At 43.2% G+C, this 22,968-nt stretch overlaps 1 long non-coding RNA gene across 1 annotated transcript; it reads left to right on the top strand.

Moving 5' to 3' along the window:
- Nucleotides 1-200: 200 nt before the first annotated feature.
- LOC117085236 lies at nucleotides 201-22,968 on the top strand. Its single transcript, XR_004437888.1, has 4 exons — nucleotides 201-276; nucleotides 7,502-7,508; nucleotides 11,979-11,981; nucleotides 22,956-22,968. It is a non-coding gene; the product is annotated as an uncharacterized LOC117085236 (long non-coding RNA).

Raw genomic sequence — 22,968 nt, 5'->3', positions numbered from 1 at the left:
ACGTAAGAATGAGAACTGGCAGAACTCGATGTGGAAAGGTTGCTGGAGCGAAAATGGTACCGGCCTACATCATCAACAGCAGGATTGAATCACAAGGCACAGGCTCCCCAAGAAGCATTTGCAGAAGAAACAAGCCACAGCATCACCTTGACTGAATGGTTCTGGCCAGGATTTGTGTGCATGTTTTAAGAATTTAAAAAATTGAGATATAATTCACATACCATAAAATTCACCCTTTAAAAGTGTACACGTCAGTGGTTTTTAGTGCATTCCCAAGTTTGTGCAACCACCATCACCATCTGATTCCAGGACATTTTCAACACCCCCAAAAAGAAAACACTTGCCAGGGTTTTGGAAGGAGCAAATCTGTGCCAGAGTTGCTGATGGAGAAATAGTCTCTGTGATAAAGACACTTAAAATTTCCGCTTCAGTCGCGAGAACAGAAAACCAAACACCGCATGTTCTCACTCATAGGTGGGAATTGAGCAATGAGAACACTTGGACACAGGAAGGGGAACATCACACACCGGGGCCTGTTGTGGGGAGGGGGAACGGGAAGGGATAGCATTAGGAGATACAACTAATGTAAATGACGAGTTGATGGGTGCAGCACACCAACATGGCACATGTATACATATGTAGCAAACCTGCACGTTGTGCACAGGTACCCTAGAACTTAAAGTATAATAAAAAATAAAAATAAAAATAAAATTTCTGCTTCAGATCTGAACTGTAAAGCTCATTTCCAGGGATTTTGTCTCTCCCCTCCCCAGCCACTCCATGCTCTATCTAGACTTTCAGTTTCTACTGACCTTGAAGAATTGCCCCACAGCGGCATGGTCCTGTGTTCCAACACTGTTTTGTGTTTCTGACATGTGTGTGTATTTTCTCGTCCTCCTGTTAGTGAATACGTATTATCTCGCGGTTAACTTGTTCTCTTATCAACCATTTCTTTCCTCACCGTCTCCAACCCCCGCATACCAGAGAGGAAAGGATCATTTCAGCAATCCCTTCTCCCTGTATCCTGACCTCTTTCCTTGCTCATTTCCCAGAACCCTCACCTGAACTTGTCCAAAATGGAACTGATTCAGTTCCCACCCAAACCAACTCCTCTCTCAGGGTCCCTTGTCTCAGGCAACGTGTGGATAAAACCACCACCCATTCAGTCATCCGATCTGGAAACCCAGGGATTGTTCACTACTTTCGTCTTCCCTGTCCATTATTTGCACCCTTGTTGGGGCCACTCTCTTGGTTCAGGGCACTCTCACCTCTGGCCTGGCTTACAAAGTCGACTGACATTGCCCTTTCTCCTTTCTGTCCTCCACATTTCTTGAAATGCAAATCTGATTTTGGTACCTCCTGGCTTAAAATTCTCCTATGGCTCCTGGTTGCTGTCAGGATGAAGTTCCAGTTCCTTAATTTGGTTTTCAAAGTCCTGCCTGTCTGATCCTCTATACCGTTTTTTAAAATATATATTTTTTATTTCAATAGGTTTTGGGGGAACAGACGGTGTTTGGTTACATGAGTAAGTTCTTTAATGGTGATTTCTGAGATTTTGGTGCACCCATCTCCTGATCAGTGCTTACTGTACCCAATGTGTAGTCTTTTATTTCTCATCCCCCTCCCATCCTTTCCCCTGAGTCCCCAAGGTTCATTATTTCATTCCTGTGCCTTTGCATCCTAATAGCTTAGTTGCCACTTATGAGTGAGAACATATGATGTTTGGTTATCCATTCCTGAGTTACTTCACTTAGAATAATGGTCTCTAATTCCATCCACACTGCTGTGAATGCCATTATTTCATTCCTTTTTAGGGCTGAGTAGTATTCCACAGTGTATATATGCCACATTTTCTTTATCCACGCATTGGCTGCTGAGCATTAGGACTGGTTCCATATTTTTGCAATTGCAAATTGTGCTCCACACCAACATCTATTATTTTTTTACTATGACCATTCTTGCAGGAGTAAGGTGGCATCACACTGTGGTTTTCATTTGCATTTCTCTGATCATTAGTGATGTGGAGCATTTTTTTCACATGTTTGTCCCTGCACCCCTGGAGCCTCCTCTCTCCCCACCCTCCCCAGGGCATGCCTCCTCCTACCTCTTGATCATCATGCAGTTCCTCACCTAGGTATCCGCATTCCAGTCTTACACGCACTGTTCTTTCTCCTGGAACCCTCTTCCTGCCTCTCCCTGCCTCCCCCACCCCCCGCCCAGTCCCTTCCATCTAGCTAACCCCGCTCACACTTTAGGTCTGAGCTTAGGTGTTGCTTCTCTCGGGAAGCACTCCTGGAACCCTTTGGATGTGTTCCCAGAGCATGGAGCACTTCTCTTTCCACAGCAGAGACCGCCATAGTGTTCACTCCGCTGACCTCAACAACAGTGCTCAACAGCAGGTCCCCAAGGCCTCCACAGGGCCAGGTACATACTGGGCACACATCAGTATTTGTGGAGTGAATGAATGGTGGCAACTGTAAGTTGGGGGGAAGTTACGGGGAGAGGAGTTCTTGGGGACAAGCTTCCAGTCTTCCCTTTGAGCTCTCCCCGGATCCTCCACACATACTTTCATCTATGTGTAAGTTTGGGCTCTCAAAGACCCCAAGATTTTCAAAACCTCAAGCATAACTCCCTAATGGCGCAATTTCTAATGTTATGATAGATGACAAGCGGAGCAAATTTCAAGGGCAAGAATTATTTCTTATTGAGAAGAAGTCTCACTCTGTCTCCAGGCTGGAGTGCAGTGGTGTGATCTTGGCTCACTGCAAGCTCCACCTCCTGGGTTCAAGCGATTCCCCTGCCTCAGCCTCCCAAGTAGCTGGGACTACAGGCACACACCACCACGCCCGCCTAATTTTTTGTATTTTAGTGGAGATGGGGTTTCACCATGTTGGCCAGGATGGTCTCGATTTCCTGACCTCATGATCTGCCCATCTCGGCCTCCCAAAGTGCTGGGATTATGGGCGTGAGCCACCGCGCCCACCCAAGGGCAGGAATTCTTAATCGCTCCTTTCAGATGACTTCCTACAGCTGACTTCCTGCATTTCTCCTTGCTAGGAATTTTATAGGAATGAGGAGTTTAAAGGGTGCAGAGTTTTAGCTGGTGAAGAAGAAAAAGTCCCGGAGATTAATGGTGGTGATAGTTGTATCTCAGTGTGAATGAATGTACTTCAAACCACAGAACGGTACACTTAAAAATGGTTAAAATGGTGAATTTTATGTTGTGTATATTTCAGCACAATAACAAAACAATAATTTTAACTTTTTTTTTTTTTTTTTGAGACGGAGTCTCTCTCTGTCGCCCAGGCTGGAGTGCAGTGGTGCGATCTCAGCTCACTGCAAGCTCCGCCTCCCGGGTTTACGCCATTCTCCTGCCTCAGCCTCCCGAGTAGCTGGGACTACAGGCGCCCGCCACCTCGCCCGGCTAGTTTTTTATATTTTTTAGTAGAGACGGGGTTTCACCGGGTTGGCCAGGATGGTCTCGATCTCCTGACCTCGTGATCCGCCCGTCTCAGCCTCCCAAAGTGCTGGGATTACAGGCTTGAGCCACCGCGCCCGGCACAAAACAATAATTTTATAGGCTGTGGTTATGATCCTGCAAGCTGTGAGGCTTAGCGAAAAGATGAGTTTCTTCTTCTGTGAAAGGGAAGAATCATTCATTCAACAAATACTTCTCAAGCATTCCTTATGAGAAGATGAGAAGACAAGATGATATTATGGTTAAAAACTCAAACTCTAGAGGCTGGGGGCCTGGATTTGAATCCTGACTCTGTGGCTCTCTCATTGTTGGAAAATGGGCAAGCCAAAATTTTCTCTATGCCTCAGTTTTCTCATCCGGAAAATGGAGGTAGTAGTTCCTCTGTCATTAGGATTGTTGTGAGAAATAATTGAGTTAATATATAAAAATAGAACAGGGTCTGGCACAAGATAAATGCTACCTGTTATCATCATCATTATTATTATTTGCTTGAGTTAATGTATAAAAATACGTAAATAATATGCAGCATAAACTAAGTGCTACCTGGAATTATTATTTGTTATTTTGTGCCAGGCACCATTCTAGAAGGTGGAGATACAACAATGAACCCTTGCCTTGCTGGAGTTTACCATTTAGAGGGAGAAATAGATAACAAATAAGGAAATGTACAATATGGCAGGTAGTAGTTAATATCTGCCTCATAGTACTATAATGAAAATTACACAAGGTAATATACGGAAAGTGGCCGATACAGTCAGAACCTGTCTGAAAATGGGTGCTTAATAAATAAATGTTAACTCTCCTTTTCTCTCTGCTCCCCTCTCCCCTCCCCTCCCGCCTTCCCCTCCCCTCTTCTCTCCTTTACCTATTCTGTCTTTGGAGAGAAACCAGTCAGAAGACAAGCAGCCAAGGGTGCCCATACACATCAGCAGAGGAGGCTGGAGGAACAGTTCAGGCCAGGGCCTCCAAAAGCTGGCTGCAATTTCTGCGGCAGGTAGTTTCTCTCTTGCCACTTTAGGGGAAATATGAATCATCCATTGTTGTTTGGTTTCCATTTCCTGGGAGGCTGCAGGCCCAGGAAATCTGTGGTTTGAGCATCAGTGCCGAGATCAAATGAGATGGCTATTAGCAGCAGAGTGTGCTGCTGGGACCACTGACAAAGTTCTCTTGAGCCAAATGACTCACCTTGAGCTGGCTCCTTGGCCCACTTTCTCCTGACTACATTCAGCTCATGAAATGAGTTGAATTTCCTGGCCTAGGGTGACTCTTCCTTAGCTGTGCTGGGTGGTAGAGCACATCTGCACCAGGATGGGACAGAGGTCCGGCCTGTGTTAGTATCCCCATTTTACACATGCTGGAAAGGTGGTCCTGGGCCCCCAATTCTTCCAGTGTACAACATGCTGTTTCCCCAAGTGCTGGGCAGATCCTATCACAACCAGTCCTAGGACAACCAGGCACTGGTCACCACAACCTTGCCACTGCTGACCTTGGTTGAAGTCTACCTACTTGACCCAGCTATACTCCATTATAATGAACATTATAATTAACCATCAGGACAACCTCATGGAGCTTTTGAAAGGAGAATTAACCAGTTATTACAAAAATAAAAGAGAGAGGGAGAGCGAGAGAAAGATCGATACAGATGGCAGATGTTAAGAGAAATACATTCAAGTATTTCCACATCATTCTTCCTTTGGGTCTCGATTCTCTTTCAAACCATCCCTATGAACCAAGGAAATCCTCATGAACATTAATTTAAAAGTGAAAGAAGAAGAAGCCTCCATGACGGAGGAGCAGTCCAAGCCTCTCCAGCACGGCAGATTTGGCCCAGAATGAAGAACAATGGTGTCACGATCAGGAGACAGTGGGAAGGGTTGGGGGAGCTCCCGAACAAATGCAGCAAAATGCTGACATCTGTTTTATCTCAACAGTGGGTATGTGGCTGTCTGTTATGTGATTTTGTACTTTCATGTAGTTTTGAAATATTTCATACTAAATCAAGAATTTGGAATTGGAAGTCAGAAAATCCGAGCTCAAATTTCACCTCCTTGGATAGGCTACTCAGTTTCTGACTGTGCAGATCTATCAAATGAGGATAACAGTAAGCAATTCGTAGGTCTGTTATGATTCTCAGGCAAGATAAAACATTTGAAGCATTTTGTAAATTTAGAATCATTCCTAAAAGGAATCTCATACCCATAGCAGTCACACCCTGCTCCTCCTTTCCCCTCAGGCCCAGGCAGCCACTAATAGGCTTTGTCTGTGCAGACTCACCTCTTCTGGACATTTCCTATGAATAGAATCATATGATATTGTGCCTTTGACACCTTGCTTCTTTCATTTAGTATAAGGTTTTTCAAGGTTCATTCATGCTGCAGCAGGTATCAATACTTCATTCCTTTTCCTTACTGATAATATTCTGCTCCATGGATACAGAACATTTCATTCATCCACTGACCAGCTGATGGACATTTGGGCTGCTTCTACTTTGGGGCTATTATGAATGATGCTGCTATGACCATTCACATACAAGTTTTGTGTAGATGGATGCTTGCATTTATTTTGGGTATATACCCAGAGGCTGCTAGATGTTCCAACATTTCAGTAGAACCAGAGCTAACAGATTTTTTTCTCTCTCTTTCTCTTTCCTCTCTTCTCTCTCTCTCTGTTTCCTCTCTCTTTGTGTGTGTGTATGTGTTTGTGTGTGTGCACTCAATTTGAAAATAATGACCCTCTAAAAAGTCATGTGAGTCAAAAGACAAAACATACGGCCAGGTGCGGTGGCTCACGCCTGTAATATCAACACTTTGGGAGGCCGAGGCAGGCAGATCACGAGGTCAGTAGTTCAAGACCAGCCTGGCCAACATGGTGAAACCCTGTCTTTACTAAAAATACAAAAAATTAGCTTGATGTAGTGGCGGGCACCTGTAATCCCAGCTACTCAGTAGGCTGAGGCAGGCAAATCACTTGAACCCGGGAGGCAGAGGTTGCAATGAGCCAAGATGGCGCTACTGCACTCTAGCCCGGGTGACAGAGTGAGATTCCATCTCAAAAAACAAAAAACAAAACATACTCAGAGACCAATTTTCAAAATTTGATATAGATCTTAGTTCTTTTGTCTGAGAAAGGGGAGAAGTAAAGCAGCTGACCACCATGGATCATTTTAGCTTTAAAACTTACCATTATTATTATTTTTTTTTTTGAGACAGTATCTTACTCTGTCACCCAGGCTGGAATGCAGTGGTGTGATCATAGCTTTATTCTTTTTCTTACTGAATAATGTTCTGCTGTACAGAACATTTCATTTATCCATTCACCATCTGATGGACAACTGCATGGATGAAAGACTACAGCTTTGAACTTCTGAGCTCAAGTGATCCTCCTGCCTCAGCCTCCCAAGTAGGTAGGACTACAAGCATGCTGCCACCACGTCCAGCTAATTTTTAAACTTTTTGTAAAGACAAGGTCTCGCTATGTTGGCCAGGCTGGTCTTGAATGCTTGGCTTCAAGGGATCCTCCCGCCCTGGCCTCTCAAAGTGTTGGGATTACAGACATGAGCCACTATGCCTGGCTCTAGGTTTTTATTCATCTCCCAGATAAACATGTATTCATTTATAAATAAACTCACTTTTATTTCCCAAGAGATTTGAGGTGCCTTAGAGTATAAACCTGAAAAGACAGCTACAAATCAGTTCAGAAAGAGAACTCATCACCGTACAGGAAATTGGGCAGAGAGGGTTAGTAGGAGTCTCACATTTTATGCTTTGCTCCCTGGCAGGTGCACACATAGATATGGTTAGGAGGGTGTGCAAAACCAGGGCAGCTGAAACTTCAGGACCACTGGTCACAGCCACTCTCTGAGGGAGACATTTTATTTTCCTTTTGTTTTGTGTGCTCTGAGATGAAAGTTGGGCTTCTTCCTCTGGGAAGCTCATGGTCTAGTGGAGACACACGGGTCCACACAATTAGAATCCAGGGTACAAAATGCAAAGGTAACTGTGGTAGCTCAGAGGAGAGGTGAAGTGTGGTGGTGATAGGTGGGGGCCCACAGGCCCAGAAAAACTGTTCTGGGGGTGATGGCTGAGCTGTCTGAAGTCATGTGACCCGGTGGTTCCATCACTGATAGGCTGCGTGGCACGGAACAAGTCATTTCATCTTAATGAACCTAGTTTCCTCATCTGACAATGGGGACAAGATAATTAAAGCGCTTAGCACAGTGTCTGGCATGCTGTAAGTGCTCAACAGGTATTATTTATGCTCCTTAGTGTTTCTCTTCTGGATTAAATGTGTGTGTGTGCTTGTGTGCATGTTTGTATCTGGCTGAGATTAGAGTCTTTGGGAGCGTCTCTTACCTGGGGCTGCAAATATACCAGATTCTCAGAGTGAGTTTCACAGTGTCAACTAGCCAATGGGAAAAGTCAACACCCAAGAGCCAGAGAACAGGGACCGATAGGTCAGTATCCAGCCAAGAAATTAGACATAGATGACACAGGAAACCACGGTTCAGAAGTAAACAGGATGAATGTTCTGGATAAACACCTGTGTGTCTATCAAGTGCTATTACCCGTGTCTTTGCAGGTGACACTGGGACAACTGGGTGTAATAATGAACTAAGGGAGGAATGGATAGAATTAGCCTGATGGAAGAGAGAGGGAATGTTTTCCTGGGTAAAGGAAGCAAGATGTGTGAGGGAGAGCGGTTTGGGAGAACCTGCCATGTTTTGGAGCAATGAGCAGCTTGGTAGGACCAGAGAATGGGAAACGATGCAGGGAGACAGAGGCTGAAGAGGCAATGGGGGCCAGGTCTTGCAGGCTCTGGAGGTCAGGCTTAGCAATCTGCTCTTCATTCTGAGCATAAGAGGGGGCCAGGGAAGGAACTGGAGAACAGGAATGGCAGTGTCAGATTTTTGGATGAAAAAGCTCCCTCTGGCTGCCGTGCGGAGCTTGAGCTGTGGGAAGACAACCTGCCAGCAGCAGTTGCAGGTCTGTGGGAGTGGAGAAGGTGCTTATGTCGAACAAGGGTAATAGTTCCATGATTTATTATCCTGGCGAGTATGGAGATGCCAGTGTTCTGGAGCAAGTTGAAAGGCAGATTCAGGGCTCAAACCCAGTGGAAAATGTTCAGGAAGGGAAGTTTTAAAAAGTCTTCAAGTAAAAAAAAAAAAAAAAAAAAATTGACACTGAAACAAGAAGGGGGAAATTTTCAAAAAAAGAACCACCAAAGTCAACTTTGTAAAAGTAAAAATGAGAACCCGTCTCTGTGGATAACCTTTACTTATTCCAAAACTGAGACAAGAGGCCAAGAGGCACCTTCATTTTCAATATAGAAGCAAAAGCCTCCTTGTTGCTCTGGGCAACCTGTTGCTGTGATCAACTTGTATGAAATGCTTTGTGGATATTCATCCCTCCACTGACAAATGCCTTTTCATTTCCTATTACTACTGTGATAACTTCCCATTGGTTCTGTGGCTTAAAGGAACACAAATTTATTATTTCACAGTTTGGGAGGTCAGAAGGTGACATGAGTCTTAATGGAGCTAAAAGCGCCATGTCAGCAGGGCCGTGCTTTTTTCTGAATGTCCCACCTTCTAGGGACCTGAATTCCTTGGCCCATGGCCCCTTCTTCCATCTTCAAAGCCAGCAACTGCCTCACTCCAACCCCTGCTTCTGTCATCACATCCCCTTCTCTTATTCTGGTTCTTCTGTCTCCCTTTTTCACTCATAAGGACCCGTGTAGAATCCAGGATATTCTCCCCATCTCAGGATTCCTAATGTAATCACACCTGCAGAGTCCTTTTGGTCACATATTTGCAGGTTCTGGTGACTAGGATGTGGACATTTTGGAGGGCTGTGGTTGTGCTTATTATGGAATGGAAATAATAAGAAATGGGGTTAGATGGCAGCGAGGCAATGTGTGGTGATGGTTAAACCTAAACTGGTGGGGCCAGGCTTCCTGGGTTTGCATGCTGTGTCTCCCAACTGCCAGCCCACTGGTCTCTGTTCATTTCCCCATCCAGCAGTGGGATGTTAATCAGACCCACTTCATAGAGTTGAGAACCAATTAAGTACTAGTATATGCCAATAACTTTGAGTAGTAACTGGTACATTGTAAGTGCTCATTAGATACTGGCCATTTTAATCTAATGAGTGGGTATTGCATAATCCTTTTGTTCTGTGACTGCATTTGATGATTCATGGCAACATCTGTGTTGTGTGTATGGGGGAATTTGTGTGTTCAGGACAAATACTTAGATGAGTATCACAATATTATTTTAAGTGAAAAAAGTTAGACACAAAAGAATGTGTATTATGTCGTTCTATTTATAAAGTTAAAGAATGGGGCTGGGCATGGTGGCTCAAGCCTGTAATCCCAGCACTTTGGGAGGTTGAGGCGGGCAAGTCACTTGAGGTCAGGAGTTCGAGACCAGCCTGGCCAACATGGTTGAAACCCAGTCTCCACTAAAAACACAAAAAGTAGCCAGGCATGGTGGCACAGCCTGTAGTCCCAGCTACTCAGGAGGCTGAGGCAGGAGAATCACTTGAACCTGGGAGGCGGAGGTTGCAGTGAGCTGAGATTGTGCCACCATACTCCAGCCTAGGCAACAGAGCGAGACTCTGTCTCACACACACACACAAAAAGAATGGGACAAACCAACATATAGTCAGGATGGTGATTTGTGGAAGAGTTTACGTGGCAGGCCTGAGATTGGTATCCCTAGAAAGGCCTGCTTGTAAGGTAGGCCCTTGGCTAGCATCTGGGAACTTGGTTTTCAGAGTATTCTCAGTGAATATTTAACTGATAAGCATGGTTCACTGTGCCTAGACAGTATGGTTTATACTGAGTATCTGCCTTGAATTTTGTTAAGTGGTAGGCAAAGAGTACCTTTATGACCAGCCCCCATTTGAAACCCTGGATACTAAGTCTCTAATGAGATTCCCTGGTAGACCACATTTTATACATGTAGTCTCCCCTCATTGCTGGGAGAGTTAAGTGGGTCTTGCATGACTCGGCTGGGAGAGGACTCTTGGTGCTGGCTCCTGCTTTCCTCTGGACTTTGCTCCCTGCACTTTTCTCCTTTGCTGATTTTGCTTCTTATCCTTTCACTGTAATAAATTATAGCCATGAGTAACACTACGTTCTGAGTCTCATGAGTCCTTCTGGTGAGTCACTGAAACTGAGGTGGTCCTGGGCACTCCCAATGCAGATGTTACCTGGGATGGGGGTAGATAACAGATTGAAAAAGGACACAAGAAAATCTTCTGTAGAGCTGCAGTTGTTCTCTCTTGATTTGGGTAGTAGACGAGTGTGTATATATATAAAAAAATCATCATTGAGTGGTACACTTGATATGATCGCTCTCTCTCTCTCTCTCTATATATATATATTTACACATTTTTTTTTTTTTTTGAGACAGGGTCTCGTTCTGTTGCCCAGACTGGAATGCAGTGGTACAATCATAGCTCACTGCAGCCTTGACCTCCTGGGCTCATCTGATCATCCCACCTCAGCCTCCTGAGTAGCTAGAACTACAGGTGTGTGCCGCTATGCCTGGCTATTACTTTTATGTTGACTTTTAGTAGAGACGAGATCTCAGTATGTTGCCCAGGCTGGTGCCAAACTTCTGAGCTCAAGTGATCCTCCTGCCTCGGCCTCCTAAAGTGCTGGGATTATAGGCATGAGCCACCATGCCTGGCCACACTGTATACACTTCAACGTATGTATGCTACTTCTCAAGAAATTGATCTGTAAAACCCCAAACAAAACTAACTGACGGTCATTGCTCAGTGCAACAGGCATTGATTGACAGCTTACTCTAGACATAGCTAGTAAATATTTTTTGCTCTTATGGAGAAGGGTCAAAGAGCAGAAGAGAGTCCCCTGTATTCAAGGAAATTACACGTGGACTAATGATCTTCAAACCCCTGAAGACTGTCCACAAAGTACTTGGGTAAGGATAGTTTTGAGGCCCCTTCCGGAGCCCTCAAAGAGAGGCATGCATGTCCCTGCAGGTTCTCCCTTTCCATAAGTCGTTTTCCTTTTTCTCACTGTATAAAGGGAAGGCAGACGCCCTTACCTATTTCTAGTCATATGGTGCATTATCCATGGTGTGAAAGCTTCCTGGGTACCAAACTCAGGTCAAACTTGAGTTACCATTTTGGGAAACCCTCATGTAATTGTTAATCCAAGTCCCATAAATCTGTCTAGGACCTGCCTTTCCCCTTCTTATGTTTCCCATAGGGACCGGGTTCTGCCTTAGAAGTTGGATAATCTTAGTCCATGAAGGGATGTTCTCAATCAAGATAAATTGTAGAATGGAGGGGCAGAAGCATCTTCGAAACCAGCACTGCTCTCAAATGATTTGCTGCTCTCAAGGGAGATTTCCATGAGAACAAAGCAAAGCAAGCAGCAAATGTTACAAGTAGTTTATCTCCATATGCTTGAGGGCAATTGATTCTTTCTAGCTACTGTATTCAGGTATTGGAACAGTGACTGCACATAGTAAGTGCTCATTAAATATTGGCCATTATTATCTGATGGACAGTTATTGTATAATCCATTTGCTCCTGTTTTGAATTTGACTATTAATGGCAGCATCTGTCGAGTGTGTATCTGTGTGTGTGTGTGTATGTGTGTGTGTTGCGGAAACTTGTGTGTTTAAGAAAAGTCTTCTTCCTAGGACTTGTTATTAGTTGTCAAGGAAAGCACCTGACAACAGCTGAACCCTGCAGGTTAATTAATGATGCTGACTCTTCAATAAATGTAACAGTGTTTTCTGGAACGATTAAGATTTCCATGGTAAAACCTGCAGAAAGAAATTTTAGGTTATGTCTTTGAGATTTTGTGTCTACTATTCCATGAGATTTTATCAAATCTATACTGATTTTATCAAATCATACATTTTCTTTTCTTTCTTTCTTTTTTTTTTTTTTGAGGTGGAGTCTTGCTCTGTTTCCCAGGCTGGAGTGCAGTGGTGAAATCTGGGCTCACTGAAACCTCCAACTCCTGGGTTCAAGCACTTCTCCTGCCTCAGCCTCCCAAGTAGCTGGGGTTTCAGGTGTGCGCCACCACACTCTACTAATTTTTGTATTTTTAGTAGAGATGGGGTTTCACCATGTTGGCCAGGCTGGTCTCAAACTCCTGACCTCAAGTGATCTGCCTGCCTCAGCCTCCCCAAGTGCTGGAATTACAGGCGTGAGCCACTCTGCCCGGCCAAAATCATACATTTTCTGTTTCTTATTTGATACATGTGGCAGGTTGGATCAGTTTTAGCAGTATAGAGATACACTTTGTTTTCCATTACATAACTTCATTACACAGAAAAATTTGAGCATGAGGGCTAATAAAATTATTTATAATTTGTTTTAAATATAGAGTCAGGGTCTTGCCCTGTTGCCCAGGCAGGAGTACAGTAGCATGATCATAGCTCACTGCAGCCTCAAACTCCTGGCCTCATGTGATCCTTCCACCTTGGCCTTCCAAAGCACTGGGATTACAGGTGCAAGCCCTTTGCCCAGCTATTTCTTGTTTTTAAACACAATTCTCATTTATTCCCAAGGTCAATAAACTCACACAGCTTAAGGAAAGACTATCTTGCCTTCTATCACATTTCTGGCTTCATAAAGAAAATAATTTTAATAACATAGTGTATCATTTTATTGCAAATCAAGTTATGAGAAGCAGCATTCTTACCCTGTTTAATACTTATAAAATTAATTAAATCAGATCTATATCAATGTAAACTTGATTGCTCTTTAGTATCTATCTTATATGATGCATGCATAATTTATTCCTCAGTGGTTTTTATAATATTCTTCAAAATGAATATTAAGACACTTACTTAAATTGAACAATAAAGTCACACTTTTAATGACAAGGAATATATCTAATTTGACTGATTGATTTGAAAGTTAGGTTATATGATGAAACATTTTTCATCAGTCGAATGAGCCAAATCAGCAGCTCCAAGATTTTGACAAAGTTTTATTTAAGATCCACAAGATAAAAGCATTCAGGTAGTTCTACTACAAAAGATGTGTGGAAATAAAAAATTTTATTTTCTCAACTTGTTCTGAGACAGATTTAATAATATGCCCCTAAGTGTAAGGATAACAGGTAAAATAATACTTATTTAAAAGTCTTGACCTTTTTAGTATACTTCAGGGAATGAGACATTAAACAATAAATCTGTTCTCAAGTTGAATGATTTCTAATTATTTGCTTTTGACAAAATTGTAGGGAGACCTAACCAAAGCGATAGATCCTTAAGATTTATTAAGATCCTTTTATTAAAAGGAATTCAAAGAATTGTTTGTTAGTGCTTTAAGAAAATTCTTTCTCTTCTCATCTACTTTTTTACGTGTGTGTGTGTGTGTGTGTGTGAGAGAGAGAGAGAGACAGAGCAAGACTCTGTCAGGCTGGAGTGCAGTGGCGCCATCTCGGCTCACTGCAACCTCTGCCTCCTGGGTTCAAGGGATTTTTGTGCCTCAGCCTCCCAAGTCGCTGAGATTACAGGCACACACCATCCTGCCCAGATAATTTTTTTGTATTTGTATTTTTATTTTATTTTTTTGAGATGGAGTCTTGCTCTGTTGCCCAGGATGGAGTGCAGTGGCATGATCTCGGCTCACTGCAACCTCCACCTTCTGGGTTCAAGTGATTCTCCTGCCTCAGCCTCCTGAGTAGCTGGGATTACAGGCGTGTGCCACAACATCTGGCTAATTTTTTTGTATTTTTAGTAGAGATGGGGTTTCGCCATGTTGGCCAGGCTGGTCTTGAACTCCTGACCTCAGGTGATCCACCCACCTTGGCCTCCCAAAGTGCTGGGATTATAGGTGTGAGCCACAGTGCCCAGCCACCATCTACTAATTTGTGGAAAGGAAAGATCTCAGTGTTCACATCTATGAAAAAGAAAAACAGAATAGAAATTGTTTTAAACTTCATCTCTTTCCAGTAGTATGTAATAGTTATCCGTGAGTATATGAACTTGTTGGCAGTAAATATCTACATCCATGTAATTGAGATGCATTAAAATTACTTTAAATATTATAATTCTATATCAGAGTTAAAACATATTTATGTTGTTTTGCTCAATTGCATACTACTAACTTGTGATACTTACTTCTAGAAGATTTTTTTCTTTTACATTTTGAGCCTAGTAGAGGAAAAAAAGTTTCACTCACATATGTGTTACAGAATACAATAAGATGGTCAACAAATGACTTAACACATAAAAACATGTTAGAATAAAGTCCCGAGGGGGAAGAAAAACAGAAATAACAGTTCAAAGAGATACAAGAATAACATAAGATTTCTGACCGTAAAAGAAAAAGCTTATTTGTGGGTTTTTTTTTTTTTTTCTTTTGAGACAGGGTCTCACTCTGTTGCTCAGCCTGGAATGCAGAAGTGCGATCATGGCTCACTGCAGCCTCCACTTCCCGGGCTCAAGTTATCCTCTCACCTCAGCCTCCTAAGTAGCTGGGACTACAGGTATGCAACACCACACCCAGCTAAGTTTTTGTATGCCTTGTCGAGGTGGGGTTTTGGCATGTTGTCCAGGCAGTTTTTGAACTCCTGGGCTCAAGCAATGTACACGCCTCAGCCTTGCCAAATGCTGAAAATACAGGCGTGGACCACTGTGCAAGGCCTTGTTTGTGTATTTTTTTTTTAAATAGATGATAGTGGGGAGCAAATTGCTGGGGTATTCCATGGATAATAAAGTCATTTAAAACAGTGATGCAGCTGTTTTATTTTCAAGTATAAATTTAATACGTTGAGAATCTTTTGCAATCATTCCATCTTAAATAGAAATGGTTAATTAAGGTTTAGGTAAATTGGAAATGTATGAAGAAGTATAGTTTTCAGACTTGTGTTTTAGCGAATATTAGAGTGAGCATTTTTGAATCCCGCTGACTTAGTTTCTGAGAGTGGACCTCAGCAGGTCTGTGAAAGCAAATGGCCAAGCCTTAACTTGTGCATCTCAGCACCTCACTGCTTGGTTTGTCTTAGAGAGGCTGCTCGACCCTGACCTCAGAGGGTCTCATTCAAGCACTGCAAGAAAGAGAGTGGTCGGGTCCACAGGGCATAGTCAGGCAACATTGCCCTTCAGGCTAGTTTGCTTAATTCTATTAAACACGACTCTTTTCTCAAAGTGTATTTACCAAACAACTATATAGTATTCACTGTGTACTTGGCACTGTTCCAGTTGCCTTAAAAATATTAACTGATTTAAGCATCATAAAAACCCTATGAGTTCAGTAACAATCTTATCCCCATTTAACAGACAAGGAAACTGAGGCATAGAGAGATTAAGTAACACACTAAAGGTCACACAGCTAATAAATGGTAGAATCAGGACTTCTTATACACTGGTCTTCTTTTAAAAAAAAGGGGAGCAGAAAGAAGTTATGGTATTCTCTATATTTAAGTGGATGCCTATCAGGCCTATCAGAATTCTTTGTCTTCAACATGCACTAGTAGTTCCATTCCTGTTTGTTTTTTTTTTTTAGACAGAGTTTCGCTCTTGTCGCCTAGGCTGGAATACAATGGTGCCATCTTAGCTCACTGCAACCTCTGCCTCCTGGGTTCAAGTGATTCTCCTACCTCAGCCTCCTAAGTAGCTGGGATTACAGGCACGTGCCACCATGCCCAGCTAATTTTTGTATTTTTAGTAGAGACAGTTTCGCCATGTTGGCTGGGCTGGCCTCAGATGATCCAAGGTGAGCCTTGGCCTTCCAAAGTGCTGGGATTATAGGTGTGAGCCACCGTGCCTGGCCCAGGTCCTGTTTCTATACCCAACCTTTGCCTGGCTTACAAATAGACTGGATTTGCTTGTGGGGCTCTTAGGAATCTAGTACAGAATTGAGATGCACTCGGATTGATTTTCAGTGCTCTGGTTACTGATGCTGGCTTTTACTTCACAGCCTATGAAACACTATACAAATGCCTTATTCAGAAGCTGAGGTGGAGACCGAGGGAGGCTGGATAATTAATATTGCAGGTCACTAGTAAAAGGCCTCAGAAACCATCAAACCATCCCGAGAAATTATTTTTCCTGGCCTTCTCCATACAACCTCATAATTCCAGTTTCAGATGTTTGGAGTGGGCAAAATGCTCTTACAATTTCCTTTGTGGCAATGAGGAAAACGCATTACCCTGACAGTGGTGTTGAGGAGAGAAACGATTTTTCTTCCATCTCCTGCTGCTGTCTTCCAAACTCCTTCCATTAAATTTGCCATTTGACACAGGCAGAGTGTGGCAAAAGAGACAGCAAGAACTTACGGTGTGAAAAATACTGTAAGAAGTTTGCCACTTTGCAAAAGAAAAACCACTTTAAAAAAATACAAGCCCTTCTTGAAAAAAACAAAACAAAAACAAAAATCCCTCCTTGTTGCAAAACAACATAACTATCTTTTTTTTTTGGAGACAGAGTCTCACTCTGTCCCCTAGGCTGGAGTGTAGTGGCACGATCTTGGCTACCTGCAACCTCTGCCTCCCAGGGTCAAGCGATTCTCCTGCCTCGGCCTCCGGAGTAGCTAGGATTACAGGTGCCTGACACCACGCCCAGCTCATTTTTGTATTTTTAGTAGAGACGGGGCTTCGCCATGTTGGGCAGGCTGGTCTTGAACTCCTGACCTCAGGTAATCTGCCCACCTTGGCCTCCCAAAGTGCTGGGATTATAGGCATGAGCCACTGCATCCGGCCCAATATAACTATCTTCAAAAAAAGTTCTTCATTTATAGACATTTATTTATAGATGTCTGAGCCAGTCCCCACATCCCAGACTTGGCCTCCCACTCCAATCTGTTATGAGGATTGACAAAGATCATCTCCTTTGACCAAAACTTGACTCAGCCTCCCCTGAGTCCTCTGCTTGACTGGTCCTGAGGTCTTGACCTTGGGCCATTCTTTCTGTCCTTGTAGAATCCAGTTTGAGCAAGAATCCTACTAAGTCAGTTTAGGAAAGTCCCCCACCCTTTGTATCTGACCACCCTCCGTGATAGCTTATCACCCTGGCCTGCCTTCAGCAAAAGTCCTATCAAGACAGGAACTCTCCATCCTTAATGTTTCATTTTAGTACTTTTTCACCCACTGCCCCCACCCTGCTCCTTGGCTGTCAATCCCTGCTGGCTGTTACAGTCAGAGCTGAGTCCAGTTTCTCTCCTTGCAGCAAGAACCCATTGCAGTGATCCCTGTACCTACGGCCACAGGCCCCTTGAATAGCCCACCATATTGTCTTTAACAAGTGTTTGAATACATTTTTTCTTTTTTTTTTTTTTTTTTTTGAGACGGAGTCTCGCTCTGTCACCCAGGCTGGAGTGCAGTGGCCGGATCTCGGCTCACTGCAAGCTCCGCCTCCTGGGTTCACGCCATTCTCCTGCCTCCGCCTCCTGAGTAGCTGGGACTACAGGCGCCCGCCACCTCGCCCGGCTAGTTTTTTGTACTTTTTAGTAGAGATGGGGTTTCACCGTGTTAGCCAGGATGGTCTCGATCTCCTGACCTTGTGATCCGCCCGCCTCGGCCTCCCAAAGTGCTGGGATTACAGGCTTGAGCCACCGCGCCCGGCCTCATTTTTTCTTTTTTTTAGATGACGTCTCACTTTGTCACCCAGGCTGGAGTGCTGTGGGGCCATCTCGGCTCACTGCAATCTCTGCCTCCAAAGTTCAATCAATTCTCCTGCCTCAGCCTCCTGAGTAGCTGGCACTGCAGGCACCTATCACCACGCCTGGCTAATTTGTTTTATTTTGTTTTTTTGAGATGGAGTCTTGCTCTGTCACCCAGGCTGGAGTGCAGTGGTATGATCTCAGCTCACTGCAACCTCCGCCTCCCGGGTTCAAGTGATTCTCCTGTCTCAGCCTCCCAAGTAGCTTGAACTACAGGCGCGTGCCACCATGTTCTGTTAATTTTTTGTATTTTTAGTAGAAACAGGGGTTCACCATGTTGGCCAGGCTGGTCTCAAACTCCTGACCTTCAAGTAATCTGCTCGCCTCAGCCTCCCGAAGTGCTGGAATTACAGGCATGAGTGACCGTGCCCGGCTACATTTTTTTTTGTTTGTTTGTTTAACAGGGCAGACCATCTGGGTTATTATCAGTCCTGGTAAGAAGGCTGCTGGGATCAGCCAGGTCCTAGCCCACCACTAACCAGACTTAAATCTGTTAGAAAAATTTCTCAACACCTCAGTTTTACTGCGAAAGATTATATTGTCTTCTAGTTGTCTGAGTTGGGATCGTCAAAATAACTGAAGTGAAAAACAAACTGGCTTTGGGGAGCTGTGGCAGTGGCAGGCCCTGCGAATGGCATTGGAGAGCCCTGTCTGCGAGTAATGGGGCAGATGGTTATTAACAAGAACGGACAGTTATTAGCAAGAATGTGTGCTCTGACTCTTCCCTGTTATCTGCCTTGTAAAAAGGAATTGAGTATGGTCATGCGCCGCATCACAAAGTTTCTGTGTATGATGGGCCACGTTTATGAGGGTGGTCCCATCAAATTATAATGGGGCTGAAAACTTCCTATCGCCTAGTGACATTGCAGCACAATGCGTTACTCACAGGTTTCTGAGTAATGCATTGATGATTGGTGATGCTGGTGGACACAAACTTCCTGCTCTGCCAGTCCTATAAAGATCTACACATAACATACAGTTATGTACAGTACGCAATACTTGATAATAATAAATTGATTGTGTTACTGGTCTCTGTATTCACTATACCATACTTTTTATTGTTATGTTAGAATGTATTCCTTCTACTTATGTGAAACGTTAACTGTAAAGCAGCCTCAGGCTGGTCCTTCAGGAGGTACCTAGGAGAAGGTATTGTTATCATAGGAGATGACAGTTCCATGCATGTTATTGCCCCTAAAACTTTCCAGTGGGAACAGATGTGGAGGGAGAAGACAGTGATACTGGTGATCCTGACCCCTGCGGAGGCCTATGCTAATGTGTGTGTGTCTTAGCTTTTAACCAAGAAGTTTAAAAAGTAGGCAGACTGGTGACTCACACCAGTAATCCCAGTACTTTGGGAGGCTGAGGCAGGAGGATCATTTGAGCTTAGGAGTTCAAAGACCAGTCTGGGTAACATAATGAGACTCCCATCTCTACAAAAAAAAAAAAAATTAAAAAATTAGCCGGATGTGGTGGGGCATGCCTGTAGTCCCAGCTACTCAGGAGGCTGGGACAGGAAGGTTGCCTGAACCCAGGAGGTTGAGGCAGCAGTGAGGTGTGATCGGGCCACTGCCCTCCTGTCTGGGTGACAGAGCAAGACTCTGTCTCAGGAAAAAAAAAAAAAAAAAAGGTGAAAAAGTAAAAAAAAATTTAAAAGTTTTAAAAAGCTTTTAGAATAAGGATATAAGGAAAATATTTTTGTACAGCTATACAATATGTGTTTTAAGCTAAATGTTATTACCAAAGAGTCAGAAAGTTTTAAAAGATCAAAAAGTTTAACATGTAAAAAAGTTACAGTAAGCTAAAGTTAATTGATTATTGAAGAAAACAATTTTAAATAAATGTAGCATAGCCTAAGTTACAGTGTTTACAAAGTCTGCAGTAGTGTACAGTAACGTCCTAGGCCTTCATATTCACTCACCACCCACTCACTCACTCACCCAGAGCAACTTCCAGTCCTGGGAGCTCCATTCATGGTAAGTGCCCTATGCAAGCATACTATTTTTTATCTTCTAGACCACATTTTTACTGTAGTTTTTCTATGTTTAGATATACAAATGCTTCCCATTATGTTCCAGTTGCCTACAGTATCCAGTAGAGTCACCTGCTATGCTGGTTTGTAGCCTCAGACTGAGTCACGTAACCTAGGTGGGTGGTAGGTTGTGCCATCTGGGTTTGTGTAAGTACACTCTGCAGCGTTCATACAAGAATGAAATTGCCTAGTGATGCATTTCTTAGACCATATCCCCATCGTTAAGGGACACATGACTAATAGAAAGTTGAGAGACTGAAGGGAAGGGAGAGAGGATATTCTTTGCAGCCTGAGGATATATGGAGAGGGAGGAAGGCTATCACATTAGATAGGGGAGAATTTAGGAGTCATGCGTTGCTGGAGTGTTCTGAATGGGGTCTTCTTTAATTTTGTTTTGAAAGATGTAAATCAGAGATTTAAATAGTTTTTAAAAATTTCCTTTGATTGTTTGGACTGTGCTTTGGAGGTGAACTTGTGCTAATACTTGGTGGGTCACACAGACTTACAGTGAGAAAGAGCTTCAGGAAAATCTGAAGTGCAATAATTAAAAACACATTGTATTAGTCTGTTCTCAACGCTGCTAATAAAGACATACCTGAGACTGGGTAATTTATAAAGAAATTTATAAAGGTAATTTATAAAGAAAAGAGGTTTAATGAACTCAGTTCCATGTGGCTGGGGAGGCCTCACAATCATGGCAGAAGATGAAGGAATAGCAAGGGGATGTCTTACATGGTGGCAGGCAAAAGAACGTGTGCAGAGGAACTGCCCTTTATAAAACCATCAGATCTCGTAGGACTTATTCACTATCATGAGAACAGCATGGGAAAGACCCTCCTCTATGATTCAATTACCTTGCATTCCTTCAATTACCCTGCATTGTTATGTTAGAGTGTATTCCTTCTACTTATGTGAAAAGTTAACTGTAACCCAGTTACACACCCATGTAAATCCTTGGTCTACATTGCCCTTCATAATGGCCTTGTAGCATTTTCTGGTTATTACTACTATTTGTGAACACATCTATGCTCCTTAACTATTAATAGTATAAACAATTTGAGGGTAGGGCATACTATATTTTATTTTATTTTATTTTTATTTTATTTATTTATTTATTTTGAGACACAGTCTTGCTCTGTCGCCCAGGCTGGAGTGCAGTGGTGCGATCCAGGCTCACTGCAAGCTCCACCTTCCAGGTTCACACCATTCTCCTGCCTGAGCCTCCCAAGTAGCTGGGACTACAGGTGCCCGCCACCATGCCCGGCTAATTTTTTATATTTTTAGTAGAGACGCGGTTTCACCATGTTAGCAAGGATGGTTTCAATCTCCTGACCTCATGATCTGCCCACCTCGGCCTCCCAAAGTGCTGAGATTACAGGCATGAACCACTGTACCCGGCCTATATTTTATTTTTTAACCCTTAGGGCCACAATGTTATAGTTTGAATGTTTGTGTCCCCGCCAAATCCATGCTTTGAAATCCTAATCTCCAAGGTATTGGGAGATGAGGCCTTTGGGAGGTGATTAGGTCACAAGGGTGAAACCCTCAGGAATGGGATTAGTGCCCTTATAAAAGAGGCCCCAGAGAGACTTCTCACTCCTTCCACCTTGTGAGGACACAGATAGAAGACACCATCTATGAACCAGGAAGTGAGCCCTCATCAGACACTGAATCTGCTGACATCTTGGTCTTAGACTTTCCGACCTCCAGAACTATAAGAAATAGATTTTGGTTGTTTAGAAACACTCAGTTTATGGTATTTTGTTATAACAGCCCCAACAGACTAAGAGAAGCCCTCAGGGTCTCCTACTTTCTTTCTTTTCTTTTCTTTTTTAAACCTTTATTTTAGGTTCAAGGGTACTTGCATCGGTTTGTTTTATAGGTAAACTCATGTCACAGGCGTTTGTTGTACCAATTATTTCATCCCCCAGGTACTAAGCCTAGTACCCAATAGTTACTTTCCCTGATCCTCTCCCTCCTCCCACACTCCACCCTCAAAAAGACCCCAGTGTCTGTTGTTGCCTTCCTTGTGTCCGTAAGTTCTCATCATTTAGCTCCCACCTATAAGTCATGCGGTATTTGGTTTTTGGTTCCTGTGCTAGTTTGCTAAGAAAAGTTGCCTCCAGTTCCATCCACTTTCCCACAAAAGACAGGACCTCATTCTTTTTATGGCTGCATCGTATTTCATGGTGTATATGTACCACATTGGCTTTACCCAATCTGTAATTGATGGACATTTAGGTTGATTCCATGTCTTTGCTATTGTGAATAGTGCTACAATAAACATTTGTGCGCTTGTGTGTTTATGATATAATGATTTATTAATATATTTCTTTGGGTATATACCCAGCAATGGTATTGCTGGGTCGAATGGTTGTTCTGTCTTTAGCACTTTGAGAAATCGCCACACTGCTCTCCACAATGGCTGAACTAATTTACACTCCCACCAACAGTGTGTAAACTGTTCCCTTTCCTCCACAACGTTGCCAGCATCTGTTGTTTTTTGACTTTTTAGTAATAGCCACTCTGACTGGTATGAGATGGTAACTCATTGTGGTTTTGATTTGCATTTCTCTGATCAGTAAAACTGAGCATTTTTTCATATGTTCGTTGTCCTACTTTCTAAGATCACACTCATTACATTACATAAGTACTTGCGTGAATGGACTCATTTGTGACAGTTCACTTATTTATATTACTCTAGGAATGCATGGGGGATTCTGGGGCCCACCAGAGCCCTGGACCTCTTCTGTTCCTTGCAGTGTCCTTGCAGTGGCTCTGACAGCTGGGACCACAGT

The sequence above is a fragment of the Trachypithecus francoisi genome, unplaced genomic scaffold (assembly GCF_009764315.1).
Source record: "Trachypithecus francoisi isolate TF-2019V2 unplaced genomic scaffold, Tfra_2.0 Lachesis_group1, whole genome shotgun sequence".
NCBI lineage: Eukaryota > Metazoa > Chordata > Mammalia > Primates > Cercopithecidae > Trachypithecus > Trachypithecus francoisi.
This window is presented reverse-complemented; position numbering and strand designations above follow the sequence as displayed.